Genomic DNA, 27882 nt, shown 5'->3' with positions numbered 1-27882 from the left:
TTTTGCACAGATTTGTGGCAGAATTACTGCAGATTTGCTAAGGGTGAAATCTTTAGCAATTCTGTGACAAATCCCTGGGTAAAATCTGGACGCCATATACATGTTTCAGGCAGCATACCTCTTGTACATAAGATATGTTGATGTGCGTTCCTCTAGGTCTGACCACTGCATGTACAACATTGTCCACAGAAAACAGAAAGATCGAAAAGGAAACCAATGGAATGCTTGAAATTGTAGTAAATCTACAGATTAGTAGAGTTATTTTTGAGTGTGCAACATTTCGGATATGAACGCTCCTCATCAGGAATATAAAAGTTTGGGCAAATAGAGAAAAAAAACGGGGCAAGGTCCAAATAGGAAGAAAACTGAGTCTTGTGGATGCAGCTGGTCAGAGTTCTGTTTTCTGCAGAAAATTTGCATATAAGACTAGCAACCTTTGTGTAGATTTGGTCATGAAGACACTCTAAGGCCTTAATCACACGGGCGTTTTTTCGCGCGATTTGCGGATCGCATGACGGATGCGCATCCGCAAATCGCATGACCGGGGGCCAAAAAAAATCGCCCGAAAAATCTGCTCCTAGCCGCGTTTCATTAGAAACGGGCCGGAGCTGTCCAGCGCATTGAATTCAATGGAGCCGGCAATACAGCCGGCTCCATTGAAAGCAATGCGCTGCGGGTGAGTGTGGGATGAATTGTCGGGAAGGGCTTAAATATATAATCAGATCTCATTGGTCCCTGCGCTGAGCCAATGAGAGGCAGCAGTCACTCACCCATTCATGAATTCATGAATGGGTGTGTGAGTGAGATCTGCCTCTGATTGGTCAGGCTGTGACCAATTAGAGGCAGCTCATTCAGCAGACGGGGATTTTAAAGCCCCGGCTGCTGAATACTATAGAGAAGCAGTTCAGGAGAACTGCCGGCGGCCGCCGCTGAACTCCGGCTGCAGCGGAAAGGTGAGTATACATTTTTTTTTACTTTTACACATTTCTGGATGAATTGCAGGTAAGGGCTTATATATTTAAGCCCTTCCCGACAATTCATCCTGCGCTCGCCGGCAGCCCATTGCTTTCAATGGAGCCGGCTGTATTGCCGGCTCCATTAAATTCAATGGGCAAACATCGTTCTTCTCTGCCACAGCTGTTACAGCTGTGGCAGAGAAGAATGATTTGTCTTCTATATGTTCTCAATGGGGTCGGCGCTGCTGCCGCCGGCCCCATTGAGCGCATATAGAGAAGAGAACAGGAATCGCAGATCGCAGATAGGTGCGATCTGCGATTTCTGTTCTATAATTTATCGGACGAGCGCATAAAAAGTGCTCATGTGCCTGATACCATTGCAAAGCACTGGTTTTAAAAAATCGCCGGACGCATGCGCATGCGCAAATCGTGCGAAAAAACGCCCGTCTGACTAAGGCCTAAGACTAACATCACACACATTTTTTGTATGGCAATTTTTGCCCCTAAAAACACATATAAAAATGCCAGGAGTTTTTTAAATCTCGTACACACATTTTTAAAAGCAATTTTTGGTGTCATACTTTTAATTATCATGTATTTATGTGGGCTTTTCTCGAGTTTTTTAAGAGGAGTCTGTGCAAAAACGCTTATTATGACTGCAAAAAGGGCACCAACTCGAAAAATGTGAAATGAAGAAAGTCACCTTAAAACCACAGTGTTTGGTCTCAGTTTCAGCAGATTACAACAGAAAAGATAAATTGCATCCTGGTTCCTTGCAGGGTTTGTTTTGGGGCTTTTAGATAGCCTGACTAACCCTTGAACTTACAGGTGGGTTACTCATTACCTGGAATCTTAATGGTAAGCAATATCATGAAATAACGCACGTGCTATCAGGGTGCGTTATTTTAATTTTTAATTACTTTACAATGGGTTTTCTTAAGCTTTTTTATAGGTTATCACTATCTAGCTAAAATTTGGTCCATTTGTAGATAAAAACAAGATGTGAACAGAGCCTTATTATTTTATTCTCTATTAGCATTAAACATTTAATAATCAAGTTTATATATCAATAACAAATTATGTAGTTCTGAGTGAGTACAAATTGGGGTGATATGAAACAGTTTAATTTAAAAGCTGTTAATCATTTCTTTGAAGTCACATTAGCTATTTTCAAATTTCTTTAGGAATTCAAAGTGAGTTAATCAGCAGTTGGCACATAATGAAATAATCACTAAAACACTTAGTTTAGTTAATTGGCTCATTAATGGTGGCCTCACATTAGAACTTAATATATACTGTACCTACTGTACTACAGTATTTTGACATTTGCATTATCATATACTATAAAGATTGCAAAAAATTTAAAGGGATCCGGTCATGAACTTTATGATGCCCTCACAGTGAGCAGCATAAGGGTGCATTCACACGAACGTATATCGGCTCGGTTTTCACGCCGAGCCGATATACGTTGTCCTCGTGTGCAGAGGGGGGAGGATGGAAGAGCCCAGGAGCAAGAACTGAGCTCCCGCCCCCTCTCTGCCTCCTCTCCACCCCTCTGCACTATTTGCAATGAGAGGAGGCAGGACGGGGGCGTGGCTAATTCCTGGAACTTAGCCCCGCCCCCGTCCCGCCTCTCCCCATTGCAAATAGTGCAGAGGGGCGGAGAGGAGGCAGAGAGGGGGCGGGAGCACAGTTCCTGGCCCTGGCTCTTCCATCCTCCCCCCCCCTGCACACGAGGACAACGTATATCGGCTCGGCGTGAAAACCGAGCCGATATACGTTCGTGTGAATGCACCCTCAAGTAGTAACAGATATGAAGATTTCAGTGGTCTGTCACTTATTGAGTAATGTGCAGTGGTTATTAAGAACTTACAGCTTGCTTCTGCAAGAGCAAGAGATAATTCAAGATTATTCATGAGGTGCTGCTAGCTCCATCCTCCTTGATTGGCAGTTTTCTCAGTATGCAGTGTAGTAGCTATAAGACTGTCAATCATGGCTGGTGGGTGGGACTATCAGCGCCTCATGGATAAACTAGAACCAGCTCTTGCTAGGAGCTGCAGAAACAGGTTGTAAGTTTTTAAAAACCACAGCATTTTACTCCAGAAGTGACAAACTGCTGAAATCATCATGCCTGTCACTGTTTTATGCTGTCCTTACCATTCTTCTGCAACATCTTGCAAACTGTTTGCCACTAGGAGTCTCTCTTCTTTTTAAATTGCTGTCCACTGCCAAATGTCATGTTTGTTACCCTCTTTAGTAACAGAGAAGCAAGATGGAGAACAGGAAGTGGGAGAGGGTGGTGACTTATGCTGTCCATAGAAGTCTATGGAGAGGTGAAACTCATACAGACGCTTCAGCAGCTGCCTGGTAAGTGTTTACTGTCTCTGACACCTATGGCTCTATTGAGGTTCCTGGTTTGTGGCTTATGCATTTTGGTGGAGTCCAGCCCATAAGCGTTTAAAGTGAGTGCTGCCTGCAACCTCTTTGTTAAATTGACCTATGGAAGTCATGTCAACACTGCTCATTAGTGCCGTATAATGTTTTACATGATGTGGTTACTTATAATGGTGTCCTTCAGAGAGATAAAGAGGATTTTAAGGGAAAACTTAAAATTAGAGATAGTCTGCAAAGGGAGAAACTGGTGAAAAATGTCACAAATAAGGCACATGATGGCAGAAATAGTTTTATTACACACACATGGCAGCTTATTCTGAAAAGTTACCTGAAAGTTATATATACTTTAAGCCTTCAAAGTGCCTCTTATAAATGAAAAGAAATCAAAACTGATATCAAAATATACCCTATTAGAGATCAAATGGAAATAACATCGCAGTATATAAAATATTAGAATAGTCTATGTCTGAGTGAGGTGTAGAAGAATGTAGGGAGCACAATTTGAAAACTGCTTGCACACTTCAAGATTAAAGAGATGTTCACACCTCAGCCAAGCATGGCTGACATGGGAACACTACTAACTACGAGATGGCCAGGTAACATAGCTGATGGAAATAGTCTAGTATAGCTGAACTACACTGTTTTTGTAACCCCCATAGAATTTACTGAGAGTTACACAAACAGGTTAGTACAGGGGGCTATGCTGTTTCTGTAGTTCCCAAATAAGTGATTTCCAAAAGTATTGCAAAACAGCATAGCTCAAGCAGGTCAGCTATTTCTGTCTTCCCTATGTTATGGTGTGTCATCTGTAACAGGTAGTGGAACCAGGGTGGCATTATTATGTCAGCCTGATCCACGTGGCTATGGCTTCAGCTCTGCTTTTTGCAGTTTAACTGTCACTGCAAAGGGTTCCTTTGAGATTGTCTGCTGGAAAAATTGCTCCTGGGACAGATTCCTAAAACAGTAATATTAGGCTTTGTCAATAATGAAGCCTTTAGCAGCAGCTACCAGAAAAATCCACTATGTTTCCAGCACTACAATGTAAATCATGCTGCTTTGTATCTGGATGGTCAGGACATCTCTATAAGGCCTTTTTTACAGCCTAATTTTGGGTCTGAATTAGCCATTAGGGAGTACATGCCCCCTGCATATATCTGAAAAACAGAAATCAGATAACGGATTATCACTCGATCGTGAAGAGTTCATGAACGGAGACATGTTTTTTCTTTTGATCTTTCTCCTGATCAAGAACTTGGAGCACACTTTTTCCTCATTAAAACAGGAAATCTGCGAGCTAAAATAAGATTTAGCATTCTGATGCCCATATTGTAAATATGATAGTATACGCCATGAATCCCGCTATTCAGGAGATCAACCATAGATGTGAAGTACTCTACGACTACAATTAATAATGAACATGCTCCAGCTTACAAATCTTTTGAATGCAGATCCGTATACCTGTCGTTTGTTTGTGGTCATGTTTACCTGCGATTGTTTTACCGACCTATAATGAACATCAAAAACCAGCAGTGTACATAGTAAACACGGATGATTCCAGCCAGCAAAGTGGTTATTGAGTATTAATAGTGCTGTGTAATGGTGAGCCATCTTTTTCGACAGGCACGGGTTAGCGCCGACCAGCAAGGTCTTTCCATCAGAATTTATAGACTTAAAAAAAACCTGTCACACATACACATATCATAATAATGCTTCCTTTACAACTGATTTTAAAATAAATGATTTTCTAGTGCAATGTTTTATGAAAACCACAGTGGTTAGAGAAAAAATGTACAAAGACATAACTCACAGAAAAAGAAGCTAAGAATGCACAATCTGATAAACTGCAGGGCAGGCTCAATTACCATAGACCCTGATAGTATGCAGAGAGCCAGATTGCAATATGAGCGAGCTAACTGTTCAATGCCGACTAATATGCAGCCACCCAGCTCAACCCAGCTTAGATTGGGAGAGGGGTGACTGATAACAAACATAGTCTGCACATGTGAACTCATACCAAGGATGTCAGCCATAAATTAGTGTGACACACCATACAGGAATACAATCCTTACTGGCAAAGCAGTGGCTTGCCCTGTATCACCACAGTACACAACACTGACATGACATCCCAGGCTCGTTCTCTGAGCATCTATAACAAACTGCATGAAAAAAACACACTGATAAATGCGAGTGTTAGTCTGCATTTTGGAAAGGTGATCTTGTTGAGTTATTTGACATTTCCCGGCAAAATGTGATGGACATGACTAGCATATCACAAGAAGATAAAATATTTCTTAGGTCACAAAGAAAAGATCGTATGAGTTCGTCAATGAGTAGAGTAGACAAGGTTTTCACCTCGAAAATAACAACTAAGTGTACAAAAAAAGACAAAAATTATTCATATTAGAATAAACATTACAAAGCTATCGCTGAAATCAATAAGACAGTTATACTGGAAGACTCATCTCCCTCATCATCAGCACCTAGTGACGAAGAGTTTTTGCCTCCAGCACGAAAAAAATTACATTCAAGTCCTAGAATAAAAACTCTTGATCAGACACTCACGTCTACTTGGGATGGAGAACAGCTCTCTATTTGACAAGCAAGTACTTCATTTATAGCAACTGCAAAGAGCCTTTGTCTATGATGTTTCAATAATTTCCGTATCTCCAGCTACGGCTTACCGAGCTCAGGCAATCAATAGAAGTAAAATGGCAAAGAAAATCGAAGTGTCACTCTTTGAAAATCCTCCTCATTTGGTCTTGCATTGGGATAGTAAACTGTTGCCCTCAGTTGCCCATGGGAATGTCAAAACTTTGGAAGATAGAGTTGCAGCTCTAGTGACTGGCAATGATTTTGAGCATTTGCTTGGCGTACCTGTTGCCCTGAAAGGCACTGGTGAGCAGATGGTTGAAGTAGGTAATATCGGAAGTGGACCGATTTGGGCTACGTGACAATATCATCAGCATGTCTTTTGATACTACAGCATCTAATACAGGACTGATCCAAGGGGCATGTACAAGAATTGAAAGGAAATTCGGATGAACATTGTTGTGGTTGGCTTGCCATCATCACACCCATGAACTAATATTTAAAGGAGTGTTTGAGGAGTGTTGTGGCATGCCATCAAGTTGTCCTGACATCCAGATTTTTCAGAAGTTCCAAAGTCTGTGGGCTTCACTTAATAAGAAGTTATATACGACAATGCTGGATGAAGAAAGTCCCGTTCAAGGCTTTCTAGAAAAACAACAAGGGAAAATGGTTAACTACATCCAAAATGTCCCAAAAGACGGAAGTCATCCAAGAGAAGACTACAAAGAGTTATTACAACTCTCACTCCTGTACCTAGGAGGTTGGTCTCAAAACGACTTCAGTTTCAGGATCCCAGGGGCTCTGCATCAAGCAAGGTGGATGGCAAAGGCAATATATGCACTTAAAATTGTCCTCTTCACTAAACAGTTGAATATTCCTCAACGAGAATTGAAAGGAGTGAAATGGGTTGCACATTTTGTCAGCCTCATATATGTTCGCTTTTGGCATGAGGCAATTGTAAGTCAATGGCCTCCAAAGAATGATTTGGATAAGCTACAGCTTCTGAGCACTTACCCAGATGCAGACGTCAAAAAAAGTGCTCTCACAGTTGCTAAGAGACACCTCTGGTATCTGTCAGAAACAAACGTAGGATTGGCTTTTTTGGATGAACATATTACTCAGGCTGAAAATATGACTAAAAATTTAGAAACCAAACCTGCAAAGAAATCTTGTATCTCGTTACTAATAAAACAAAGACATTCTTTGAATTTTTTGGGATCCACATAGTGACAGAATACTGCAGTGGTTCTCTAAGAAGCCATGTGAACACTCTTAAGGTGGTCAATAATACCGCAGAAACAGGAATTGCTCGGATAAAAAAAGTTTAACGAATTGGTCAGGGACAAACAACAAAAACAATTCTTGTTGAGAGTAGTCGAGCATCACAGAAAAGTCATCACCAAGCGAACAAAAGAAGGGATTTCGTCGTTCAAAGTTGATTAATATAACACATGTTTTTCCTATCATACTACCTATTCATCTTAGTGTTTAGTTTTAGTATTATTTTAAGTTTGCGATTTCTAGTTTTTCCAATAAAAGTAATTAACATTAAAAAATCGTATTTTTTGCCTACTTTTACAAAACTGATCAAAGTGTGCAACCTCTAAATATTATCCAATCTTCTTGAAATTTGGCATATATCTTTTACATCACTGAGACTCGGGGCATAAGCAAAGTCTGCAAAAATTTAACATTTTATTTGTTGCCTTACAAAATGACACACCCTACTACCCACGCCAGTCTCTGCTACATCAAGCTGTAAGACACAAGGATGGATACGCCGTATTTCGCTGTTCCAACACTCCAGAGCACTGATAGAGAACAATACGAGTCTGAAATAACGAATGTTATGCAGCGAAGCGACCTGACATCAGCATGCAAGAAAAACATTGCACAATTGCTGGCCAAACTGCTTCATCAGCGCCATATTATTACCTGGAACTCTAAAGACGAACTGGTTTACAAGGTAACCGTAATACCAGGATCAAGCGTACCTGCGTTGATAAGAAATACAATGCAGAGTCACACAATCGTTAAAACAATTCCGCCAATGGGATGCAACATTTTTATGCACGCTATGGTGGAAGTTAATATACCGTCTAATATCACTGCAGACCCTTGTACGTAGGATCTCCTAGACGCATTGAAAATGGACCATCTGGTGAAAGCCATGATGGCTGTAAAGCTGTAAGTCAAAAGACTTTTGCGGCGCTGTTGGCCTCTTTATATGCTGTACTCGCTTTTCTACAGCTAAACAAGAATATCCGTTATACGATGTATTCATTATTGTGTCATATATCTCTGTTGATGTTACGCATATTTTTGTAATAATTCTATAAACAATATTTTTATCATACATCGTTTATGTATTAATAAAGCTTTTTAAGACTTTTCATCAGACTGTTGCGTGATTTCTATACTACTATAATAAGTCTTGATATTCTTGTGAAATAAAAAGGTGGGGGCTTTATATACTAGGACTTGAAATAACATCATGTCAGGCCATAATTAAAGCCTCATATATTTTATTACAATTTTAATATTCTTAATACAATTTGCGGTGAGGGCTGGATAAACCTTATAATGGCTGGGGATACATTTACTAGGCCTTGGAGGTGTATAAACTCCAGGCCCGGGCTACATATAGAGCCTCATAATCATGATACACTCTGTGGGGAGGGGTGGATAAAACACAGAGTGTATCATGATTCGTCATAGGGCTGGGATTTATGCTATAATATGCTAATTTGGGACGGGCCAAAGGGGGCGAAATAATATCATATCCTAATGTGGTTGGAGATCCAGCCTCCGGAAGGGGGCTAACTATCACACTATCAAATGGGTGGGGGGCGTAGTCATCAAGCAATAAAGGGGGGGGGGCACCGGTCACTTTGCTAGAAGGGGGCATTTGACAAGATATGTAGATGCTTTACTACTCATATGTTTAAGAGAGTTTTCACAGAAATAATATCTATCCACTATCAACTGGATATGCAATAAATCTCTGATCGATTGGGTCTCACTGCTGGGACCCCTAACAATCCTGACATCTGTGCACCCCATATTCTCATGGTAATGCACACACATGGCCACCGCTTCATTCATTTCTCTGGGATACAGGGAGATTGATGTGCTTGACAATTATTTGGGTCATTAATAGAGGATTATCAACATGAATCACATACTATTACTCATAGATTAATTTAACAAGGCTATACTAAGTAAATAATTAATAGGGATAAATCTGTTACTGACTCAAAATCACGAGAGGATTATCTGGCAATGAAATCTCATTTGCACAAAAATATAATTGATTCCAAACTCATTTTTTTTTACTCCACATAGCATATATTTTAAGCAAAAAAAAATCCATTATATAAAAAAATACCTCTTTTATTACAAAATGACATTTTGGCTGCTATACTAGAACCAGATATTAAATTTATTTCTGAAAGATCTTGCAGTTTAGCCCATTTTCTATCACCTAGACGTTACATCAGTCCTAATAACCCTTGTTCACACTGGTTGAACATCAAAAGTTGCTATAGGTGTTGCTGATCGCGTACTCATATGAACCAAACGAAAACATTTATGTCTACTGCTACATCGCAAACATTTTGCATAAATTATTTAACTATAACACTACATATGTTATATATTTAGCTGAGTGCACACTCTGCTATGAGCAGCATGTAGTCTGGACACTTTACGTAGATTTTAATCTCATATAGCTGAACACTTAATAGGTCTCTCACCTAAAAACATCATTAGACATGCGCTTTCTGGTGTTTCTCAACACTTTTTAGAATTGTAGCAATCAGATATTTCATATTTGAATATTACCTGTGCTAAAAAAGTTTCTCGTTCTGGTAGGGATGGAGATTGGTTCGGTAAACTGCTATCTCGAGAAGCATTTTGGATAATGCAGTTTCCTCAAAGGACGTAATCAATGTACTGATCTCATGTTTACTTATGCATTTTCTGGTCTATTGCTGTTCTTTATATACATCAGTATTTTCATGCTTGGAGGAGTTATGGATTGCCATATATTACATCAGTTCCCATATATATGTGATATCTTCATGTTTGTTGTGCTATGATTAAGGCTCCCATGAGCTGAAAAGGTTTAGGCTCTGAACAGAGGGTTTGTGTTTTCCACATGATTTTATGTGTGCTGGAGCTATTCATTAAGTATTCATCTGCATTGTTCCCGAGTATTGGCTCAGCATATTCTCTGTGCACTTATTATGGACACTACCTAAATCAGTTTTGATGTGAGTCTTTACATTTTTTTGGAGGTGACCTGTATTGATCTTCCATGTTTTTGATTATTTATAGAGATGAGCGAGTACCAAAATGCTCGGGTGCTCGTTACTCGAGACGAACTTTTCGCGATGCTCGAGGGTTCGTTTCGAGTAACGAACCCCATTGAAGTCAATGGGCGACCCGAGCATTTTTGTATATCGCCGATGCTCGCTAAGGTTTTCATGTGTGAAAATCTGGGCAATTCAAGAAAGTGATGGGAACGACACAGCAACGGATAGGGCAGGCGAGGGGCTACATGTTGGGCTGCATCTCAAGTTCACAGGTCCCACTATTAAGCCACAATAGCGGCAAGAGTGGGCCCCCCTCCCCAACAACTTTTACTTCTGAAAAGCCCTCATTAGCAATGGATACCTTAGCTAAGCACCACACTACCTCCAACAAAGCACAATCACTGCCTGCATGACACTCCGCTGCCACTTCTCCTGGGTTACATGCTGCCCAACCCCCCCGCACGACCCAGTGTCCACAGCGCACACCAAATTGTCCCTGCGCAGCCTTCAGCTGCCCTCATGCCACGCCACACTCATGTCTATTTATAAGTGCGTCTGCCAGAGGAACCGCAGGCACACACTGCAGAGGGTTGGCACGGCTAGGCAGCGACCCTCTTTAAAAGGGGCGGGGCGATAGTCCACAATGCTGTACAGAAGCAATGAGAAATCCAGTCCTGTGCCACCTCCATCTGGAGCTGCACACGTGGGCATAGCAATGGGGAACTTATGTGCCACACACTATTCATTCTGTCAAGGTGTCTGCATGCCCCAGTCAGACCGTGTTTTTTTTATAAATAGTCACAGGCAGGTACAACTCCGCAATGGGAATTACGTGTGCACCCACAGCATGGGTAGCTCCCTGGAACCCACTGGTGGTACATAAAAATATCCCATTGCATTGCCCATCACAGCTGAGGTAATAATGTCATGTTTAATGCAGGTGGGCTTCGGCCCACACTGTATGCCCCAGTCAGACTGGGGTTCTTTAGAAGTGGACACAGATGCATTTACAACTCCCTGTGGACCCACAGCATGGGTGGGTGCCAGGAAGCCACCGGCGGAACATAAATATATCCCATTGCATTCCCCATCACAGCTGATGTTACGTCAGCTGTAATGCAGGTGGGCAAAAAATTAATTGGATTACACTGTAGGCGAGGGCCAACAAAAATTGGTGTACCAACAGTACTAATGTACCTGAGAAAAATTGCCCATGCCCAACCGAGAGGGCAGGTGAAACCCATTAATCGCTTTGGTTAATGTGGCTTAATTGGTAACTAGGCCTGGAGGCAGCCCAGTTAAAATAAAAATTGGTTGAGGTGAAAGTTTCAACGCTTTAATGAGCATTGAAACGTCTAAAAATTGTTTAGAAAAATTATATGACTGAGCCTTGTGGGCCTAAGAAAAATTGCACGTTCGGCGTGATTACGTCAGGTTTCAGGAGGAGGAGCAGGAGGAGGAGGATGAATATTATACACAGATTGATGAAGCAAAAAGGTCCCCGTTTTGGATGGTGATAGAGAACGATGCTTCCATCCGCGGGTGCAGCCTACGTATTGTTTATGTATCGCTGCTGTCCGCTGGTGGAGAAGATAAGTCTGGGGAAATCCAGGCTTTGTTCATCTTGATGAGTGTAAGCCTGTCGGCACTGTCGGTTGACAGGTGGGTACGCTTATCCGTGATGATTCCCCCAGCCACACTAAACACACTCTCTGACAAGACGCTAGCCGCAGGACAAGCAAGCACCTCCAGGGCATACAGCGCGAGTTCAGGCCACGTGTCCAGCTTCAACACCCAGTAGTTGTAGGGGGCAGAGGCGTCACCGAGGACGGTCGTGCGATCGGCTACGTACTCCCTCACCATCCTTTTACAGTGCTCCCGCCAACTCACCCTTGACTGGGGACCGGTGACACAGTCTTGCTGGGGAGCCATAAGCTGTCAAAGGCCTTAGAGAGTGTTCCCCTGCCTGCGCTGTACATGCTGCCTGATCTCTGCGCCTCCCCTGCTACCTGGGCCGCGGAAATGCACCTTCGGCCACTAGCACTGTCGGATGGGAAGTTTACCATCAGTTTGTCAACCAACGCCCTGTGGTATAGCATCATTCTCGAACCCCTTTCCTCTTCGGGAATGAGAGTGGAAAGGCTCTCCTTATACCGTGGGTCGAGCAGTGTGTACACCCAGTAATCCGTAGTGACCAGAATGCGTGTAACGCGAGGGTCACGAGAAAGGCATCCTAACATGAAGTCAGCCATGTGTGCCAGGGTACCTGTATGCAACACATGGCTGTCCTCACTAGGAAGATCACTTTCAGGATCCTCCTCCTCCTCTGGCCATACACGCTGAAAGGATGACAGGCAAGCTGCATCTGTACCCTCAGCAGTGGGCCAAGCTGTCTCTTCCCCCTCCTCCTCATGCTCCTCCCCCTCCTCCTCCTCCTCCTCTGGCCATACACGCTGAAAGGATGACAGGCAAGCAGCATCTGGCCTCACAGCAGTGGGCCAAGCTGTCTCTTCCCCCTCCTCCTCATGCTCCTCCCCCTCCTCCTCAACGCGCTGAGATATAGACATGAGGTTGCTCTGACTATCAAGCGACATACTGTCTTCCCCCGCCTCCGTTTCTGGTTCCAAAGCGTCTGCCTTTATGCTTTGCAGGGAACTTCTCAAGAGGCATAGCAGAGGAATGGTGACGCTAATGATTGCAGCATCCCTGCTCACCATCTGGGTAGACTCCTCAAAGTTTCCAAGGACCTGGCAGATGGCTGCCAACCAGGCCCACTCTTCTGTACATAATTGAGGAGGCTGACTCCCACTGCGCCGCCCATGTTGGAGTTGGTATTCCACTATAGCTCTACGCTGCTCATAGAGTCTGGCCAACATGTGGAGTGTAGAGTTTCACTGTGTGGGCACGTCGCACAGCAGTCGGTGCACTGGCAGATTAAACCGATGTTGCAGTGTCCGCAGGGTGGCAGCGTGCGTGTGGGATTTGTGGAAAGGTGCTTTTCAGAAAGCGCTGAACCACCAAATTAAAGACATGGGCCAGGCATGGCACGTGCGTGAGGCTGCCGAGCTGCAGAGCCGCCACCAGGTTACGGCCGTTGTCACACACGACCATGCCCGGTTGGAGGCTCAGCGGCGCAAGCCAGCGGTCGGTCTGCTCTGTCAGACCCTGCAGCAGTTCGTGGGCCGTGTGGCTCTTCTCTCCTAAGCTGAGTAGTTTCAGCACGGCCTGCTGACGCTTGCCCACCGCTGTGCTGCCACGCCGCGTGACACCGACTGCTGGCGACGTGCTGCTGACACATCTTGATTGCGAGACAGAGGTTGCGTAGGAGGAGGAGGAGGGTGGTTTAGTGAAGGAAGCATACACCCCCGCAGATACCACCACCGAGCTGGGGCACGCAATTCGGGGGGTGGGTAGGACGTGAGCCGTCCCAGGCTCTGACTCTGTCCCAGCCTCCACTAAATTCACCCAATGTGCCGTCAGGGAGATATAGTGGTCCTGCCCGCCTGTGCTTGTCCACGTGTCTGTTGTTAAGTGGACCTTGGCAGTAACCGTGTTGGTGAGTGCGCGTACAATGTTGCGGGAGACGTGGTCGTGCAGGCCTGGGACGGCACATCGGGAAAAGTAGTGCCGACTGGGAACCGAGTAGCGCGGGGCCGCCGCCGCCATCATGCTTTTGAAAGCCTCCGTTTCCACAAGCCTATACGGCAGCATCTCTAGGCTGATCAATTTTGCAATGTGCACGTTTAACGCTTGAGCGTGCGGGTGCGTGGCGTCGTACTTGCGCTTGCGCTCAAACAGTGGCGCTAGCGACGTCTGGACGCTACGCTGAGAGACATTGCTGGATGGGGCCGAGGACAGCGGAGGTGAGGGTGTGGGTGCAGGCCAGGAGACGGTACTGCCTGTGTCCTCAGAGGGGGGTTAGATCTCAGTGGCAGGTTGGGGCACAGGGGGAGAGGCAGTGGTGCAAACCGGAGGCGGTGAACGGGCATCGTCCCACCTTGTGCGGTGCTTGGCCATCATTAGCCTGCGCATGCTGGTGGTGGTGCCTCCCCCGCTGATCTTGGCGCGACAGAGGTTGCACACCACTGTTCGTCGGTCGTCAGGCGTCTCTGTGAAAAACTGCCACACCGTAGAGCACCTTGACCTCTGCAGGGTGGCATGGCGCGAGGGGGCGCTTTGGGAACCAGTTGGTGGATTATTCGGTCTGGCCCTGCCTCTACCCCTGGCCACCGCACTGGCTCGGCCTGTGCCCACACCCTGACTTGGGCCTCCGCGTCCTCGCCCGCGTACACGTCCTATAGGCCTACCCCTACCCCTCAGCATGGTGTATTAGCAGTAGTGCAGAAACAGAACGCTGTAATTAAATGTGCCGCTTATTGGCCTGTGGTTGGAGGCTGACTTCGTTTACGGAACGCCAGGAAATAATTTGGCGCAAGCCTGCTGTAACACTTAGCTGGCTGCGTATTTATTTGTAGAACTACTACACCCAGCATACACAGACCCAGAACACTGAGCACAGTGACAGGCAGGCCAAATAGATTTTTTGCCCAATATTTTTTAGAAAAGGCCTACTGCGTATATTCAATCAATAATATATGTCTTCTGTCCCTGGAGTGTGTCACAGAACTGCAGAGTGTTGCACTGTTATTAACTGCAACAGAGCGGTGATTTCACAGCCAGGAAATAATTTGGCGCACGCCTGCTGTAACACTTAGCTGGCTGCGTATTTATTTGTAGAACTACTACACCCAGCACACACAGACCCAGAACACTGAGCACAGTGACAGGCAGCCCAAATAGATTTTTTGCCCAATATTTTTTTGAAAAGGACCACTGCGTATATTCAATCAATAATATATGTCTTCTGGCCCTGCCTCCACAATTCTGTCCCTGGAGTATTACTGCAGGGCGCAATGCTCTGCACGGCCGATATACCAAAAAAAAAAAATGTGCAACACTGCAAAAAGCAGCCTCCACACTACTGCACACGGTTAGATGTGGCCCTAAGAAGGACCGTTGGGGTTCTTGAAGCCTACAATAACTCCTAACACTCTCCCTACAGCAGCTCCAACACGATACAACTGTCCCTCAGCAATGTCACAATGCATCTGAGGCGAGCCGCGGGAGGGGCCGAATTTTATACTCGGGTGACACCTGATCTCGCCAGCCACTCACTGCAGGGGGGTGGTATAGGGTTTGAACGTTGCAGGGGGAAGTTGTAATGCCTTCCCTGTCTTTCAATTGGTCAGAAAAGCGCGCTAATGTCTCAGAGATGAAAGTGAAAGTAACACGAACATCGCGTGGTGCTCGTTACAAGTAACGAGCATCTCGAACACGCTAATACTCGAACGAGTATCAAGCTCGGACGAGTACGTTCGCTTATCTCTAATTATTTATTATTTTAAGTCAACTCTCTAGCATATAATTACTGAGCAGAATTGTTTCTTAAGCTTCTGCAACTGTCCTATTCATTTGAATGGGGCTTGTAGAAATCCACTTGCTTTACGCGAGAACAATCCCTTTCAGGTATATGGAACACATTTTCAATCAAAGAAATTTCAGCAATATATATGCAGCTTATGAATGTATCCTTATTCATTTAGACTAAAGCTGGCTATATGCATTCAAATTCCGCCCTACTCCCTGAAATTCGACCTATGTCAATAACGGCAAATATTCAATATTCTCAGACCCTGAGGGTGACTACCCACTACAGTTCTTTTTCACTGCGAAATTTGCAGCGTTTTGTTTTCTCCAGGGGTCTATGGGACTTGTTCATGTTAAAATCGCATTTCGCAAAATAGCGATTTCGTGGTAAATTGCGATTTTGCCGCGATGTGTTTTTAACATTAAAAGCCCCATAGACACTTGGGGAAAAAACGCAGCAAATTCACAAACGCTAGTGGGTAGTCACCCTAAAAGAGAAAAAAATTATCCATCTACAGGTAGTCACTTATACCTTGCTAATTCATCAGTTTTCAATTTATATAAAAAAGAACATAAGCGATTCAGAATCAAAACCTATATTGGAAATTCTGTTCTTACTGAGCTACTAACTCTTCTATCCTAGGGGATGCAAAAAAGGTCAGTAAAAAGGAAACTTTTACTAAAACTAACTCATACTTTGAAAAACAAACCTGATGTACTGTAAGATAGAAACCAAGCTCATCAATAATTCAGCAGAATAGGTCTCCTGGTTTCAGAAGAAACATTATTCCTGCGGACACCCTTTAGAGGTTGACTAACTTGAAAAAGATTATTAATGGTCCGCACATTGTTAAGTTTTTGAAAAGAGACAAACCAGCTAAAATTTTAACTAAAGAGGAGTAAGAAGAATCCTGCTATGCTAAACTCAGCCATAATATATAAAATAATATCAGAGTATATATATATATATATATATATATTCACACATATATATATATTTGCAATATACATGTATGTTTATATATATTTGCAATATACATGTATGTTTATATATATTTGCAATATACATGTATATATATATATATATATATGAATATATATATATATATATATATATATATATATATTCACATATATATATATATATACACACACACACACACATATATATACATATATATATATATATATATATATATATATATATATATATATATATATATATATATATATCAGATATTATGGGCTTAACGAAAGGTCAACAATTTCCGGCAAGCTGGAATTTCCCAAGTTTTAGGATAAACCAACCTAATTCTACTAATTATTCCCACATTTCTCCCCATCAGTGGTTCAAATACTCTACTTCAAGCTTGTTCACTTCTGTCACTATTGAAATCTCTTCCACTGAGAACAAGATAATGAATCTGCTAAACAATTGGAGTAACCAGAATATATTTAGCTTTTAACTAAGTTTTAAAAATAAGACAGCACAGTACTAAATGACATAATAATTTTACTACTAAATCACATTTAGAACTAAGACAGTTAGGACTCCTGCCCACAAATGGATATTTGCTGCAGAATCTGCGGCAGGCGTCCGCACCGCGGATCCACAGCAAATAGCGCCCATAGCATGCTATGGGAAATCGATTCTCTTCCACACTTGCAGAAACCAATTGCGGTTTCCGCAAGCAGAGGAAAAAATCCCAGCATGCTGCATTTTTCTGCAGATTCTTTGCGGACAGCTTCTATTGAAGTCAATGGAAGCCGTCTGTTCCGCGGGCCTTTTGCAATGTAATTGTGGAAAGGTCGTGGATTCTGTAGGATGACGCGGGAAAAGCAGGAGTTAAAAAAAAAATCTGTACTGCACATGTCTGACAGCTCGCCGTGCAGACCATCCGCAGTACAGATGAAAAGAGAAGACAGCAGGTATAAACGAGCACCACTGCTGGCAGAGCTGGATTCCGTTGCGGAATTCCACATGCAGAATCCAGCTTTGCCATGTTCGGGGGGCCTCAACAGGAAATACAAAACCATTATTATTTTATTAAGGAAATTACCCAAATAACTATAGGCAAAAGAAATGGGAAACATTTGAGCTAAACTATAATTTTGGTTTTCCAAGGCTCATACCATGTCAGAGCACCAGTAGTTTGGCCAAAATACATCAAAACTAGAGATGAGCGAACGTACTCGTCCGAGCTTGATACTTGTTCGAGTATTAGCGTGTTCGAGATGCTCGTTACTCGAGACGAGTACCACGCGATGTTCGAGTTACTTTCACTTTCATCTCTGAGACGTTAGCGCGCTTTTCTGGCCAATAGAAAGACAGGGAAGGCATTACAACTTCCCCCTGCGACGTTCAAGCCCTATACCACCCCCCTGCAGTGAGTGGCTGGGGAGATCAGGTGTCACCCGAGTATATAAATCGGCCCCTCCCGCGGCTCGCCACAGATGCATTCTGACAGAGATCAGGGACAGTGCTGCTGGTGCCGGAGCTGCTATAGGGAGAGCGTTAGGAGTTATTTTAGGCTTCAAGAACCCCAACGGTCCTTCTTAGGGCCACATCTAACCGTGTGCAGTAGTGTGGAGGCTGCTTTTTGCAGTGTTGCACTTTTTTTTTTTTTGTATATCGGCCGTGCAGAGCATTGCGTCCTGCAGTAATTTTACATTGTCCAGGGCCAGTAGTGGTGAGGCAGGGACAGAAGACTTATTTAGTGTATATGGGCAGTGGGCCTTTCCAAAAACATTTGGGAAAAAAAATCTATTTGGGCTGCCTGTGACCGTCCTCAGTGTACTGGGTCTCTGCTGCGGGTAGTTGTCCTAATTCATACGCAGCCAGCGTGTTACAGCAGGCTTGCGCAAAATTCTTTCCTGCCTCTGTGTTGCCTCTTACATCACCGCTGTATTCCTGTCCACAAGTGTACTGGGTCTCTGCTGGGGGTAGTTGTCCTAATTCATAAGCAGCCACCTAAGTGTTACAGCAGGCTTGCGCAAAATTTTTTCCTGCCTCTGTGTTGCCTCTTACATCACCGCTGTATTCCTGTCCACAAGTGTACTGGGTCTCTGCTGGGGGTAGTTGTCCTAATTCATACGCAGCCAGCTAAGTGTTACAGCAGGCTTGCGCAAAATTCTTTCCTGCCTCTGTGTTGCCTCTTACATCACCGCTGTATTCCTGTCCACAAGTGTACTGGGTCTCTGCTGGGGGTAGTTGTCCTAATTCATACGCAGCCAGCTAAGTGTTACAGCAGGCTTGCGCAAAATTCTTTCCTGCCTCTGCTGTGCGTTCCGTAAGCGAAGTCAGCCTCCAACCACAGGCCAATAAGCGGCACATTTAATTACAGCGTTCTGTTTCTGCACTACTGGTAATACAGCATGCTGAGGGGTAAGGGTAAGCCTAGAGGACGTGGACGCGGGCGAGGACGCGGAGGCCCAAGTCAGGGTGTGGGCACAGGCCGAGCCAGTGCGGTGGCCAGGGGTAGAGGCAGGGCCAGACCGAATAATCCACCAACTGTTTTCCAAAGCACCCCCTCGCGCCATGCCACCCTGCAGAGGCCAAGGTGCTCTAAGGTCTGGCAGTTTTTCACAGAGACGCCTGAAGACCGAAGAACAGTGGTGTGCAACCTTTGTCGCGCCAAGATCAGCTGGGGAGCCACCACCACCAGCATGCGCAGGCATATGATGGCCAAGCACCCCACAAGGTGGGACGAAGGCCGTTCACCGCCTCCGGTTTGCACCACTGCCTCTCCCCCTGTGCCCCAAACTGCCACAGAGATCCAACCCCCCTCTGAGGACACAGGCACGAGTGTCTACCGGCCTGCACCCACACCCTCACCTCCGCTGTCCTCGGCCCCATCCAGCAATGTCTCTCAGCGCAGCGTCCAGACGTCGCTAGCGCCACTGTTTGAGCGCGAGCGCAAGTACGCCGCCACGCACCCGCACGCTCAAGCGTTAAACGTGCACATTGCCAAATTGATCAGCCTGGAGATGTTGCCGTATAGGCTTGTGGAAACGGAGGCTTTCAAAAGCATGATGGCGGCGGCGGCCCCGCGCTACTCGGTTCCCAGTCGCCACTACTTTTCCTGATGTGCCGTCCCAGGCCTGCACGACCACGTCTCCCGCAACATTGTACGCGCCCTCACCAACGCGGTTACTGCCAAGGTCCACTTAACAACGGACACGTGGACAAGCACAGGCAGGCAGGGCCACTATATCTCCCTGACGGCACATTGGGTGAATTTAGTGGAGGCTGCGACAGAGTCAGAGCCTGGGACCGCTCACGTCCTACCCACCCCCAGAATTGTGGGCCCCAGCACGGTGCTGGTATCTGCGGCGGTGTATGCTTCCTCCACTAAACCACCCTCCTCCTCCTCCTCCAACGCAACCTCTGTCTCGCAATCAAGATGTGTTAGCAGCAGCAGCACGTCGCTAGCAGTCGGTGTCGCGCGGCGTGGCAGCACAGCGGTGGGCAAGCGTCAGCAGGCCATGCTGAAACTACTCAGCTTAGGAGAGAAGAGGCACACGGCCCACGAACTGCTGCAGGGTCTGACAGAGCAGACCAACCGCTGGCTTGCGCTGCTGAGCCTCCAACCGGGCATGGTCGTGTGTGACAACGGCGGTAACCCGGTGGCGGCTCTGCAGCTCGGCAGCCTCACGCCCACTTGCCATGCCTGGCCCATGTCTTTAATTTGGTGGTTCAGCGCTTTCTGAAAAGCTAGCCACACTTGTCATACCTGCTCGGAAAGGTGCGCCGGGTCAGCGCACATTTCCGCAAGTCCAAGACGGACGCTGCCACCCTGCGGACCCTGCAACATCGGTTTAATCTGCCAGTGCACCGACTGCTGTGCGACGTGCCCACACGGTGGAACTCTACGCTCCACATGTTGGGCAGACTCTATGAGCAGCGTAGAGCTATAGTGGAATACCAACTCCAACATGGGCGGCGTAGTGGGAGTCAGCCTCCTTAATTCTTTACAGAAGAGTGGGCCTGGTTGGCAGCCATCTGCCAGGTCCTTGGAAACTTTGAGGAGTCTACCCAGATGGTGAGCGGGATGCTGCAATCATTAGCGTCACCATTCCTCTGCTATGCCTCTTGAGAAGTTCCCTGCAAAGCATAAAGGCAGACGCTTTGCGCTTGGAAACGGAGGCGGGGGAAGACAGTATGTCGCTGGATAGTCAGAGCACCCTCATGTCCATATCTCAGCGTTGAGGAGGAGGGGGAGGAGCATGAGGAGGAGGGGTAAGAGACAGCTTGGCCCACTGCTGAGGTGACCCATGCTGCTTGCCTGTCATCCTTTCAGCGTGTATGGCCGGAGGAGGAGGAGGAGGATTCTGAAAGTGATCTTCCTAGTGAGGACAGCCATGTGTTGCGTACAGGTACCCTGGCACACATGGCTGACTTCATGTTAGGATGCCTTTCTCGAGACCCTCGCGTTACACGCATTCTGGCCACTACGGATTACTGGGTGTACACACTGCTCGACCCACGGTATAAGGAGAACCTTTCCACTCTCATACCCGAAGAGGAAAGGGGTTCGAGAGTGATGTTATACCACAGGACCCTGGCGGACAAACTGATGGTAACATTCCCATCCGACAGCGCTAGTGGCAGAAGGTGCAGTTCCGAGGGCCAGGTAGCAGGGGAGGCGCAGAGATCAGGCAGCATGTACAGCGCAGGCAGGGGAACATTCTCCAAGGCCTTTGCCAGCTTTATGGCTCCCCAGCAAGAGTGTGTCACCGCTCCCCAGTCAAGGCTGAGTTGTCGGGAGCACTGTAAAAGGATGGTGAGGGAGTACGTAGCTGATCGCACGACCGTCCTCGGTGACGCCTCTGCCCCCTACAACTACTGGGTGTCGAAGCTGGACACGTGGCCTGAACTCGCGCTGTATGCCCTGGAGGTGCTTGCTTGTCCTGCGGCTAGCGTCTTGTCAAAGAGGGTGTTTAGTGCAGCTGGGGGAATCATCACGGACAAGCATACCCGCCTGTCGACCGACAGTGCCGACAGGCTTACACTCATCAAGATGAACAAAGCCTGGATTTTCCCGGACTTTTCTTCTCCACCAGCGGACAGCAGCGATACCTAAGCAATACGTAGGCTGCACTCGCGGATGGAAGCATTGTTCTCTATCACCATCAAAAACGGGGACATTTTTGCTTCATCAATCTGTGTATTCTATTCATCCTCCTGCTCCTCCTCCTGAAACCTCACGTAAATACGCCGAACGGGCAATTTTTCTTAGGCCCACAAGGCTCAGTCATATAATTTTTGTAACTGCATGTGTCTACTTCTAAAGAACCCCAGTCTGACTGGGGCATGCAGTGTGGGCCGAAGCCCACCTGCATTAAACATGACATTACCTCAGCTGTGATGGGCAATGCTATGGGATATATTTATGTACCGCCGGTGGGTTCCTGGCACCCACCCATGCTGTCGGTCCACACGGAGTTGTAACTCCATGTGTACACTTCTAAAGAACCCCAGTCTGACTGGGGCATGCAGTGTGGGCCGAAGACCACCTGCATTTAATCGGACGTTACCTCAGCTGTGATGGGCACTGCAATGGGATACATTTATGTACAGCCGGTGGGTTCCAGGGAGCCACCCATGCTGTGGGTGCACACGGAATTCCCATTGCGGAGTTGTACCTGCCTGTGACTATTTATAAAAAACCGCGGTCTGACTGGGGCATGCAGACACCTTGACAGAATGAATAGTGTTTGGCACATAGGTTCCCCATTGCTATGCCCACGTGTGCAGCTCCTGATGGCGGTGGCACAGGATTATATTTCTCATTGCCTCTGTACAGCATTGTGGGCTATCGCCCCGCCCCTTTTAATGAGGGTCGCTGCGTAGCCGTGTCAACCCTCTGCAGTGTGTGCCTGCGGTTCCTCCTCATGGCAGATGCACTTATAAATAGACATGAGGGTGGTGTGGCATGAGTGCAGCTGAAGGCTGCGCAGGAACACTTTGGTGTGCGCTGTGGACACTGCGTCGTGCGGGGGGGGGGGGGGGGGGTTGGGCAGCATGTAACCCAGGAGAAGTGGCAGCGGAGTGTCATGCAGGCAGTGATTGTGCTTTGTTGGAGGTAGTGTGGTGCTTAGCTAAGGTATGCATTGCTAATGAGGGCTTTTCAGAAGTAAAAGTTGTTGGGAGAGGGGGGGGGGGGCACTCTTGCCGCTATTGTGGCTTAATAGTGGGACCTGGGAACTTGAGATGCAGCCCAACATGTAGCCCCTCGCCTGCCCTATCCGTTGCTGTGTCGTTCCCATCACTTTCTTGAATTGCCCAGATTTTCACAAATGAAAACCTTAGCGAGCATCGGCGATATACAAAAATGCTTGGGTCGCCCATTGACTTCAATGGGGTTCGTTACTCGAAACGAACCCTCGAGCATCGCGATAATTTCGTCCCGAGTAACGAGCACCCGAGCATTTTGGTGCTCGCTCATCTCTAATCAAAACCAAAAGATCTTGCTACATTGGTGTACAACAGTGTTTCACAAACTCCAGTTCTCATAACTCCCAAGACGTCAGGTTTTTAGGCTTTTCATAATATTCCACAGGTGATGTAATTATTGTCGGTGCCTCAGTCATTGGCAAAGGTGTTGTTTCTATAGAATATCCTGAAAACATGACCTGCTGGGGGTCATCATGATTGGAGATGGGAAACACTGGTAAACAAGAAGAATCCCTGCCAACAAATTTGGTCAACCTGTGACCATTAATTCTATTTAAAAATTCAATATACGTGGATAGATTAACTTTTAACCTCTTAGGGATGAAGCCTGCATGCGTCCTAATTTTTCAGTTTTTTTTATTGTTGCATTCCAGGAGCCATCACTTTTTAATTTTTCCATCGACATAGCCATACGAGGGTTTATTTTAGTGGGACAAGTAATATTTTTTAATGGAATCATTTGTGGGTACATATAATATATAACTTTTATTCATTTTTTTTTTGTGGGATTCTGCTATTTGTTTTTTGGATTGCATTTTTATGGCGTTCTCTGGGTCAGCACAATTCTGGTGATACCAAGTTTAAACAGTGGTTTTTTTAATGTTTTTTTATTTTTGTACACAGAAATTTTTTTTCCCTTTTTTTTTTTCTTTTTAACAATTTGCTTTTGTGTCTTCACATCCCAAGAGCTATAGCACTTTCATTTTTATATTGATGAAACTCTATGAGGGCTTGTTTTTTGCAAGATGAACTCTAGACGTCATTTTTCGAATTTTGGGGAAAATAAAACATTTTGATTGCTTTTTTTTTATTCCATTTTTTTCTAGTGGCAAAATTAACAAAATCTGCAATTCCAGGCATTTTTATAATTTCATTTTTAACGGCGTTCACCATGCAGTATAAATATTATGTTAAATTATTTCTGCCGACCAGTATGATTATGTCAACACCAAATTTATACAGTTTTTTTCTTGCAAGTTTTCGCACTATGTTTTTTTGCTTATCGCTACATTCAAAGACCCCTAACTTTTTTCTTTTTTTGTCAACGGTGCTGTGAAAGGGTCTTTTTTTCTAGGATTAGTTGTTCTTTTTAATGGTACCATTTGTTGATTTATGCGATGTTTGATCATTTTCTATTCAGTCTTTTGTAAGGCCGGATATGCAAAATTAACTATTTTCGCCATGTTTTTTTTTTTTTTTTTCATGACATGCACTTCGCAGGTTAAATAAAAATTAATAGATAACTTTTTTTCCCTGGGTCATTACGAACACAGTGATAACATATATGTATTCAGAAATTTATATATAGTTTTAGACTTTTTAAACTTTTTATTTTTGTCTCACTAGGGAACTTGATTATCAGCATCTTTTAGCATTCTTTTTATATACTACTATACTTCAGTATAGTAGTGCATTAGAAAGCCTATGAGGCCTATCACATCGCGGGTGTCCAATGGGTAACAAAGGGAGCCTCCTCCCTCTGTCAAGTCTTTTATATGCCACGGTAACACTGATTGCGGCGTGTAATGGTTTAAACACCGGGGATCCAAAGATTTTCAGGTCTCTGAAGTTAGAGCAAGAGCCTTCTGTTATCCGACAGCTGAGCACTTGCTCCCCCCTCAGCACAGGAGACTTGTGCCAGGCTTCTAATGCAGCTTTCATCAAAAGACAGCACTATAGATTAAAGCCCCTTATCGGTTGTTGTCAAAAGACACATGGGCAATTGTTGAGGGGTTGAGGATCTGTTCAAACAACATGAGATATAAGGAACTTTACCTCTCTATAGTGAAATATACAATTCTTGAGAAAAAAATCTTACTCATGGCAATGACCCTAAAATGCAAAAGCTAAATAGTCCAGCAATGATTGGCATTTCTTAGGCAAAATCTTTCAGTATCTGAGCACACAAATAATGGTATTTTTTATTGCTAGCAATCTGACCTGGTAAACGAAATTCTATCACATGCAATTCCCAAAAATTCAGTCACTCTGCAGAGATAAACTGTTTTTCTTTCAGCCAAAAGGAAGCCTCTACAACAAGATAAAACAAGTTTCAGTATCAGTTGGTGCAATAAGCAAAATATTGCCACATTAACATACATAACCTCCTACCTTGACATCTAGCTCAACTACCCAATGAGGGAATGTGGTAACTGTCTCAAAATAACAGCATGACAATGAAGAACCTATTAGGTGTCATTCGTCAAAAAATAAATGACTATCAAATTAGAAACCCAACAAATTCAATCCCTTGAGATGTATGTGAAATAACCTAATGCAGATTGTATGGCACTTTTGACATCAGCCTATCCCTAGCAATTTTCCTTGATAACATGCTAACCTTCTGAAATGACACATAAGGTGGCATCTTATCACCTTCATCATTAAGAGATGAACCTTTTTTTATCTAACAAATCTATATTATTCTATAAGCAGTAGGCATTATGCCATGTATACGTCATGTGGCTGTTGCCTGAACCCAATTATTAAAAGCTCTAGGCACAGATCTACATCTGTCATGATTCTTTTCTTCAAATTTAAACTCCTTGACAAACAGTAATGATAACAGATCAAAGAAATCATTATTTCAAAATTTCTTCTTTACTTTTGGAGAGTGATAAAATCTGACTGGAGATAATTTGTAATAGAATAGTTCTTTAGGGAAAGTCGTAATAATACTAAAAACTTTTCCTACACCGTTACTTACTACCATTTTTCACAGATTAAGAATCAAGTGAACTCAAACCTGGATACTTAACTGACCAATTTAAGGAGTCAGAGTCCCTAGTCTCCTTGGTAAAAACTTGCATTGAGGCAGCAGGCAATTCCCTTGCTAATGCCTCTGCATAGTTAATTCTTGAATTAGAATAGTTTTAAAAGGGTTCTCTGCTTTGGACAATAAATACTTTTTAGAAAGGTCCATTACCAATAAGCTGATTACAATGTGTCCCCCTGCCGGGACACTCTGCAAGAAGCTATAATCTGTGGGGAAACCAGGCAATAATTCTTGAATTTTCTAGCAGAGCCACCACAGGAGAGGTGAAGCATTACACAGTGCCCATTCATATAATCTGTGTAACACAGGACAGGACTAATCTTCCAGAGAGAGAGTTGCCATTCTCCACTATATCGAAAAGATGAACACCCTAAATAGATAACCCTCCTCAATTAAAGAGGCTGTTCTAGAATTCATTTTTATCAGCTATTGCCAGGATAGGTGATAAAAGTCTTATTAGTAAAGGTCGCACCACTAGACGTCACACTAATCACAAGAACAAGGGTCCCATGTCCCCTTTGTGGGGGTACAGAAAGGAACAGCTTGAATGGAACAACAACCAAGCATTCATACTGCTGCTCCATTTATTTAAATGGAATGCCAATAATAGCTGAGTACAAGTGTTTGGCTATCCCTGGCAGTCCCATAGAGTCGAAAAAAGTGACAGCACACATGCGCAACTGCCACTCGATTCATAACAGGGCGCACCATGTTAATCATCAGGAGATGTAGCAGGATGTATACGTATCCCAGCGGGACATGTGACAGATTAAACAGCCTTACCGTTTGCACCTGACTAGAGATGAGCGAGCACCAAAATGCTCGGGTGCTCGTTACTCGGGACGAAAGTTTCGCGATGCTCGGGGGTTCGTTTCGAGTAACGAACCCCATTGAAGTCAATGGGCGACCCGAGCATTTTTGTATATCGCCGATGCTCGCTAAGGTTTCCATGTGTGAAAATCTGGGCAATTCAAGAAAGTGATGGGAACGACACAGCAACGGATAGGGCAGGCGAGGGGCTACATGTTGGGCTGCATCTCAAGTTCCCAGGTCCCACTATTAAGCCACAATAGCGGCAAGAGTGCCCCCCCTCCCAAAAATTTTTACTTCTGAAAAGCCCTCATTAGCAATGCATACCATGTCTAAGCACCACACTACTTCCAACAAAGCACAATCACTGCCTGCATGACACTCCGCTGCCACTTCTCCTGGGTTACATGCTGCCCAACCCCCCCCCGCGCGCGCGCGACCCAGTGTCCACAGCGCACACCAAAGTGTCCCTGCGCAGCCTTCAGCTGCCCTCATACCACACCACCCTCATGTCTGTTTATAAGTGCGTCTGCCATGAGGAGGAACCGCAGGCACACACTGCAGAGGGTTGGCACGGCCAGGCAGCGACCCTCTTTAAAAGGGGCAGGGCGATAGCCCACAATGCTGTAGAGAAGCAATGAGAAATATAATCCTGTGCCACCGCCATCAGGAGCTGCACACGTGGGCATAGCAATGGGGAACCATTCATTCTGTCAAGGTGTCTGCATGCCCCAGTCAGACCGCGTTTTTTTATAAATAGTCACAGGCAGGTACAACTCCGCAATGGGAATTCCGTGTGCACCCACAGCATGGGTGGCTCCCTGGAACCCACCGGCTGTACATAAATGTATCCCATTGCAGTGCCCTGGACAGCAGAGCTAACGCCAGATTAAATGCAGGTGGGCTTCGGCCCACACTGCATGCCCCAACCTGACCAGGGTTTTTAATTCATAGACACAGGCAGGTACAACTCCCTATTGTGAAGTCCCTGTGCACTCACAGCATGGGTGGCTCCCTGGAACCCACCAGCGGTACATAAATATATCCCATTGCAGTGCCCATCACAGCTGAGGTAATGTCATGTTTAATGCAGGTGGGCTTCGGCCCACACTGCATGCCCCAGTCAGACTGGGGTTCTTTAGAAGTGGACACATGCAG

This window comes from Eleutherodactylus coqui, chromosome 9 (genome assembly GCF_035609145.1).
Source record: "Eleutherodactylus coqui strain aEleCoq1 chromosome 9, aEleCoq1.hap1, whole genome shotgun sequence".
NCBI lineage: Eukaryota > Metazoa > Chordata > Amphibia > Anura > Eleutherodactylidae > Eleutherodactylus > Eleutherodactylus coqui.
The sequence above is the reverse complement of the archived record's forward strand: the minus strand, read 5'-3'. Positions refer to the sequence as shown.